The sequence below is a fragment of the Haematobia irritans genome, chromosome 1, assembly GCF_050003625.1.
Source record: "Haematobia irritans isolate KBUSLIRL chromosome 1, ASM5000362v1, whole genome shotgun sequence".
NCBI lineage: Eukaryota > Metazoa > Arthropoda > Insecta > Diptera > Muscidae > Haematobia > Haematobia irritans.
The window spans coordinates 125,856,007-125,864,174 of NC_134397.1; the positions used below are offsets into that span (position 1 = coordinate 125,856,007).

General features: G+C 30.3%; 1 long non-coding RNA gene across 1 annotated transcript; it reads left to right on the forward strand.

The window, feature by feature from the left end:
• The first annotated feature begins 6,528 nt into the window (after nucleotides 1–6,528).
• On the forward strand, nucleotides 6,529–7,073 carry LOC142241859 (uncharacterized). The gene is made up of 3 exons (XR_012723846.1): nucleotides 6,529–6,588; nucleotides 6,718–6,793; nucleotides 6,888–7,073. It is a non-coding gene; the product is annotated as an uncharacterized LOC142241859 (long non-coding RNA).
• The last annotated feature ends 1,095 nt before the right edge of the window (nucleotides 7,074–8,168 follow it).

An 8,168-nucleotide genomic window follows, 5' to 3' on the forward strand; every position in this document is an offset into this window, starting at 1 on the left:
TCCCATTAGTCCATGGATATGATTCCAATAATGTACCTACTGGATGGATTTTTCAATGTGGTAAGTTTTTCTATAAACGGTATTTTGTCCGTTTTTAATAAAACCAAAATTTCAATTTATTAAAAATAATTATTTTCACTTGCAGGTAGACAGGTTTTACTGTTTAATGCTAATTAAGCTGATATCCTTATTGGATTTAGGAAATACTCTTGAAACCCGTAAGTTAAAAATCAATATGAACGATAGAATTTGATAATATTTTTCTTATATTTTGTATAACTTTGCAATTTCAGATGCTTATAAGACAAATCCGCCCAACAAAAGATAGCCAAAATCGATGAAATTGGACAATTCAATTGAATATAGCAACTTATGCCACATATATCTTTCATATAGATAGAAAACATGGAAATTTAAATTAATTAGTTTAGTCCTAATAACGTAGAATATTACTCTTTTGAAGAAGCAATTTCTAACTATCGACAAGTAATTGCATCCAACGTTCTAATAAAAATATTTCCTATATTGTATATCATAACCCATAGTTTTGTGTAATATAATAATAATTTTTTGAAATAAAATACTGGTGGTAATAGAAAGTTGACTTGTTTTGTACGAAAAATTTCTTAGTTGTGTACAGGCTTGTTGCACCTTTGATTCCTCAATTTCTCTACTTTTTTGAAAATTATACCGACAAACAGTTTATTTCAAACCAATTTCTTAATACAGGTTTCCCAAAAAATTTTTAATTTTTCCGGATAGCAGGAATATTTTGAATTTGTTTAACTATATTCTTCCCACAGCATAGTAATAATGAACTAAAATACGATGCAATACATGAAGTAATTTATAAGAAAATCATGAACTTATCTAGATGAAAAAAATCTTTGGCGCCAAATCATGGTCATTCTTACTATGGGTTAGTTCATTTTTCATAAAAAATAGTAAACTTTTTGCGCCTTAAAAAATATATACGCGAAGAAAATTTCATTGAAATTTGTTTCTACCAGTGTATGCCGAAGGTGAAACGTAATATACAAACAATATTTTGTTTGGAGCAATCCTGAAAATATATCTGCTTGAAACAGACTGTGTTTTGGGGTATATGTTACAGAAGCAATTTTTTTAGGTTGTGGTTCTGCCTCTCATCTATGCAATCCTGCTGAAATCTATTATTTGCTGGGTAACATCCACATAGCCAATCAAAACTTCTAATAGAATTAAAATGGCAATTTCAAAATACAAAAAATACAATTTTTAAAGGATTACCTATTCTATTAATTATTTTACATATAATTAATTTGTTATGAAATCCTCGTCAAGTGGATAATGGATTAAATTTATAATACATGCAGGAACACCATCGGGTATGTAATTTTATATTTAGCTGTGAGATCGCATTTGAAGCCAATCATTGTTTCAGGAAACCACAATGAAAATTAATACCAAACACAAATTACTCATCTCATAGAATAACAACTTAGTTTGTATTTATTTGGCTACATCAAATGTTCCCATCAATTAGTCTATCTCATATCTAATTTTGCCAGACTTCCATTCCATTAGCATCTACTTATCGCACAATATAATTCCCATCATGTAAACGTAATTCAATATTATTAAGTGTTCAATCATTTTGGCAATTTAGGACTTTGCAATAAAATTCCATGGCGATAGGGGTAAATTACACTTCCTTATGAAACCAGAGCTGAATACTAATTTCTTCTATATAATGAGAGTGGGATTTTATGTGAAATCTTTATATATTGAAAAATCAATTAGTTGAGACAGAAGTGAATAATAATATCAATATACCACAATGAATCAATAATAATAATTTCTTCCGATAGCCCCTCGTCGTAGCAGGTTACTTGATAATATACAGAATTTCAGTTGGAAAGGTCAGGCCGAATCGTAAGTACCCACCTCCGCGGTAGCGATCCGACAAAAAACTTGATGAATTTGTATCTAAAGTGTAAAGAATACCTAACATTCTAACATTGCCTGTGGCCGCGCTTGCCAAAGCGAGTAATTCAGTGGTGAAAATGTGCTTGTGATGAGGTCCCGCTGGACCTTTTTATACCCTCCACCATAGGATGGGGGTATATTAACTTTGTCATTCCGTTTGTAACACATCGAAATATTGCTCTAAGACCCCATAAAGTATATATATTCTGGGTCGTGGTGAAATTCTGAGTCGATCTGAGCATGTCCGTCCGTCTGTTGAAATCACTCTAACTTCCGAACGAAACAAGCTATCGACTTGAAACTTGGCACAAGTAGTTGTTATTGATGTAGGTCGGATGGTATTGCAAATGCGCCATATCGGTCCTCTTTTACGTATAGCCCCCATATAAACGGACCCCCAAATTTGGCTTGCGATTGCTCTAAAAGAAGCAAATTTCATCCGATGAGGCTGAAATTTGGTACATGGTGTTAGTATATGGTCTCTCACAACAATGCAAAAATTGTCCATATCGGCCCACTTTTACGTATAGCCCCCATATAAACGGACCCCCAAATTTGGCTTGCGATTGCTCTAAAAGAAGCAAATTTAATCCGATGAGGCTGAAATCTGGTACATGGTGTTAATATATGGTCTCTCACAACAGTGAAAAATTGGTCCATATCGGTCCACTTTTACGTATAGCCCCCATATAAACGGACCCCCAAAGTTGGCTTGCGATTGCTCTAAGAGAAGCAAATTCCATCCGATCCGGCTGAAATTTGGTACATGGTGTTAGTATATGGTATCTAACAACCATGCAAAATTTGGTCCATATCGGTCCATAATTATATATAGCCCCCATATAAACCGATCCCCAGATTTGAACTCCGGAGCCTCTTAGAGGAGCAAAATTCATCCGATCCGGTTGAAATTTAGTACGTGGTGTTAGTATATGGTCTCTAAGAACCATTCAAAAATTGGTCCATATCAGTCTATAATTATATATAGCCCCTATATAAACCGATCCCAAGATTTGATATCCGGAGCCTCTTGGAGAAGCAAAATTCATACGATCCGGTTGAAATTTGCAACGTGGTGTTAATATATGGCCGCTAATAACCATGCCAAAATTGGTCCAAATCGGTCTATAGTTATATATAGCCGATCCCCAATCACACAAAAATTGGTCCATATCGGTTCATAATCATGCTTGCCACTCGAGCAAAAATAATCTAGCACAATTTTATTTCTATAGAAAATTTTGTTGAAATTTTATTCCTATAGAAAATTTTGTCAAATTTTATTTCTATAGAAAATTTTGACAAAATTTTATTTCTATAGAAAATGTATTAAAAATTTTAATTCTATAGAGAATGTTGTCAAAATTTTAAATCTTTTGAAAATTTTGTAAAAATTTTATTTCTATAGAAAATGTTGTCAAAATGTTATTTCTATAGAAAATTTTGTCCAAATTTTACTTTTATAGAAAATGTTGTCAAAATTTTATTTCTATAGAAAATTTTGTCAAACTTAATTATATACGTATTTAAACGGCCATTTTAAGTTTAATATATACCACGTATGGACTACGTGATATATATTACGGTATTAGGAAGTTTTAAGATACCTTGTAATCTACGCAATCCATGGTGGAGGGTACATAAGCTTCGGCCGGGCCGAACTTACGGCCGTATATACTTGTTGATTTTTATTCATACATAACTTTATATTTTATATGATTTGCAGCGTAATGGTTTATGACTTCTTGCATTAAAGTGTTTTAAGTTGAAAACTTAGGATTGGTCCAAACAAAATATTGTTTGTATTGTTCAAACATACACCCAGAAAAAAGTGACCCCTTCTTTAAGTTAAAATGAACTCATTGTGAAGAAAGTTGAACTTCGTATAGCGCCAAAGACATTTTTATTTGTTTGAACGATGTGATTTTCGTAGAAATTAGGTATAATGCATTCCATATATTAGTTAACGTTTTCCTATATTTATGTACCACTATACTACAGAATGAAAAAATTTAACTGATTTGAATTCATATATGGAATGATTTTATTGAAAATTTTTCATTCATTTGGACAAATCTTACACATTTGTGGTAAAACTTTTACTTCATAATTAGAACTGCTTACCTTCGTTTTTAAATACAATTTTATTTATTTATATAGGCAATTTTTTCTTCAATAAAATGCACGTTTTATTAATATATTAAATATATTTATTAAGAATCAACAGCATCGACTGGCCTTGAAATACTAGTTTATTATTCCACTATTTCCAATTTCCATGTAATGTCATCAACTGTAAAACGTATTTTTCTTCTTGTACCTTTCACTTTTAATAAGTTGCTGCCTAACGATTTTGTCCTCCTTTTATAATTTCAATACCTACAAATATAAAAAATCATAAACCATTTTTGTTACAAAAGGTTAGCGTCACTGAATATTACCTGATAATTGAAGATTCCAAAATTAAGACAAATGAAAGGGTTGTTATTCTGCTGGTGTTTTCTTTCTTTATACGCCATCACGAACATTGATAGATTTATTTTCAAAAAACGAAAATTGTTCTCACTAATTTAAAATAATAAATATTTTATATATTTTATTTGTTATTTATTATATTATTTTACCATATTACACAGAAAAAAAAGTGTCTCGTAAATTTTAGAAGATTTTTACTATAATTTATTACAAGAATTTTCCAGAATTTTAGTTCATTTTTCGTATCTTCAACGAAAATTAACTACTCGAAAGGAAATTTTACAAATTCTAAGTAGCAATCGTTTAGTTCATGTCCTACAAAATACGATGGAAATTTCCTTAAAAAATTTCTTAACAGGTAGTTAAAAATTCGTTTGTCATGCTATAAAACTACTTGTGAAATGTATAGTATTTTCTAAATAATAAGTGCAATTTACTATAAGATTTTTTTGTATGAGAAAATATTTTTGTACGAAAAATGAACTTGAAAGTGGATAGCAATTTCTTACTGACAATTGCTATAGTTAATAATTGTTGGTAAAAAATTACCCAATGAAATATTTTTAGTTCACATGTAATTAAATTTATAGACATTTTCGTCAAAAATGGTAGATAACATTTCTTGAAAATTTTGCAAATTTTAAGTTAAACGTTTCATTGTTCGTAAACTGGTGTGCCTTTACGAATATTATTCTTAGAGTAAATTGTCAGCAGATGCGATGAACTAATGCATAGTACAGAGATCTTTGTCGGCATAGTGCAATGTGATTAATGTAAAGATGATGTTACTTGAGTTTTGTTGTGTATACATGAGCGTGGTGTTGTTTTTATTTTTGCTCATTTAGTGGTTTGTGTGTGTGTGTGTTTTTTATTCGCGGATGGTTTATTTGGCTGGATGAGGTGTTGTTTTCAATAAAGGCACATGTGTTTTTGTTGTTGTAGGAATGTTTTGGCTTTGCTTGGTTTTGTTTGGCATGCTTCAGTTGTATAGTTGGCTTTGGCGTGGACTGTTGCATCTTTTAAGTAGGTATGCAACAAGGGAATATAAAGGCATGGAATATTTTGGATTTTTGAGACATATATTGGTGTTTGTTTATTAAACCTTTTAAATTAAAGTTATTAATATTTTATCGTTAGTTTAGAAAAAAGTTATTAAGAATATTTAGGAAAATATGTTGACATTGAAAGTGTATTGAAATTTTTATTATTCTATGTAAAAAATTAATATTCAGTTCCAGATGAATTTGGAAAATTTTTGTTATATCTCAGCGTATAGTTTATTCATAAATTGGTAAGTATTTTTTTAATATGACTTTCTTTTAAAAATAATATTTTTTGTGTATATTATTATTTGTTAATTAATTAATGTTTTTCTTTGTTGTAAAAACAATATTTAATTTCAGAGCAACTCCAGATGGATTCGAACAAAAAAAAAAATAGGAATTGGTAAGTTTTCTTTTAAAAACTGGCTTTATTTTAACTAGAATATTTACGTTTTTGTGACCTTTTTATCATCAAAATTACAGGTTTTTAATGCCTTATCTTAGTATTTCTTTAATCAATTTTTTTTGGAAACCAATGTAATATTTTTAATATAAAAACAAATATTTAATTTCAGAATAACCCCTTAAACATTTGGACAACTTTTTAGTACTCCTTTGCCTGTAATTTAATAGTGAATTGGTAAGGATTCTTTAACTTTCTTTTAGCCCTGGACAGTCATCCTTATTTTGTTGTACATTAACGTCAGCCTTCGTCATTTTGACTACGGCTCATTTCAAGACGCTAAAATTTTCATCGTGAGCGAAAAAGTGAACCAAACTTGAGTTTATTTTCTTATTCAATTTGGTTTTAAGTAGTTAAAACAAAAATTCATAAAACGGTCGAATTAGTATAACTTAAATTCACCATTTCCCAATAGACTAAAATGCATTTTAAATCGAAAATGAAATTACGTGTCGTCATTTTGACGAATGATGACTGTCTAGGGTTATCAAGAATATTTGGTTTTTAATGCATATTATTATTTTTTTCATTAGATATTTTGAAAACTTATTTAATAATTTTATTTAATATTTAATTTCAGAGTAACCCAAATAAATTTGGACAACTTTTTATATTTCCCCTCAGCGTACAATTTAATTGGTAAGTTTTATATTAAAACTTTGGCTTTCTTTCAACTAGAATATTTATTTTATTATATCCTTCACATCGATAACAACACAGTTTTATGAGTTTATTTAGAATACTTCATTATTTCTCTAATTGTTTCAGGTACAAATTTTATGAGATACGTTTTCCAAAGAAAAGTTGAATTCTTTACACCATTTGATAAAATGCCCCAAATATGGTAAGTTACAAGCTAAAATGAAGAATTAAAAATTATATTTCATTACATGGTGTTAATTTTTAACAATTTTCATTTTTGTTTCCATTTTTTCCAGCAAGATATGTGAAAAAAACTACCTACGATGAATAAAAAAAGGATAAGTCAAAATGTCCAAACAGCGGGTTCAAATGAACTACTCTCTGTTCCACGTGGTCATAATTTTTATTCACAAAAAACATTGTATTAAGAACTTTCATCATAAGTTTTTATAATAAAGTACTTTTGCTTAAAGAAAGTTTAATTTTAATGTATGAAAATTCTCATAATAGTAAAACGGTTTGTTGTTCCTTTAATTATTTAATTTCTCTGTACTGTGGAATGATTGATTTAAAAATAGTTTAGTCGTCGACATTTTAAAGAGACTGTTAACCAATTTTTATTATCGGGTTTCCCACAAAATAAGCAAGTAAACCAAAATAATACTGACTTTTTAACTTGGTAGGGGTATATAAATCTTATGGTGTTGTAAAAATGAACTAAAATACAATGTTATAGATGAACTAAAATTTAAGAGAATTATAAACTAGACAAGTTGAAAAAAATCTTAAGGGCTAAATCATGGTCAATATTACTACAGTTTAGTTCATTTTGCAATGGAAAAGGGTTCACTGTTTTTTCAGTGTATTTTTTAACAATCTCTCCGTATACCACAACAACGCGATTCCAACTAAAAAAACAACCCACGCGCAAACATATCGATTACACCCACGCGCAAACACATCGATTACGATGACAGGTATCGATTACAGGTAAACAATAGAAATATAGGAAAATTTCCTATATTCTAACAAGTGTGTTTCCTTAAGTTTTGAAAGGATTGCATACTTCTTAGTACGAATGAACTAAATATTTTTTTATGTCAAGTGTTGTTCGTATGTATGAAAAACTTTCTATTATAAAGGAAGTCGCAATTATCATTTTATAAGAAATTTTACTAATTTTGAGGAAACTTGGTTTTAGTTCAGTTTTTTTTGGGAGCCACCGTGGTGCAATGGTCAGCATGCCCGCCTTGCATACACAAGGTCGTGGGTTCGATTCCTGCTACGACCGAACACCAAAAAGTTTTTCAGCGGTGGATTATCCCACCTCAGTAATGCTGGTGACATTTCTGAGGGTTTCAAAGCTTCTCTAAGTGGTTTCACTGCAATGTGGAACGCCGTTCGGACTCGGCTATAAAAAGGAGGTCCCTTGTCATTGAGCTTAACATGGAATCGGGCAGCACTCAGTGATAAGAGAGAAGTTCACCACTGTGGTATCACAATGGACTGAATAGTCTAAGTGAGCCTGATACATCGGGCTGCCACATAACCTAACCTAACCTAGTTCAGTTTTTGTT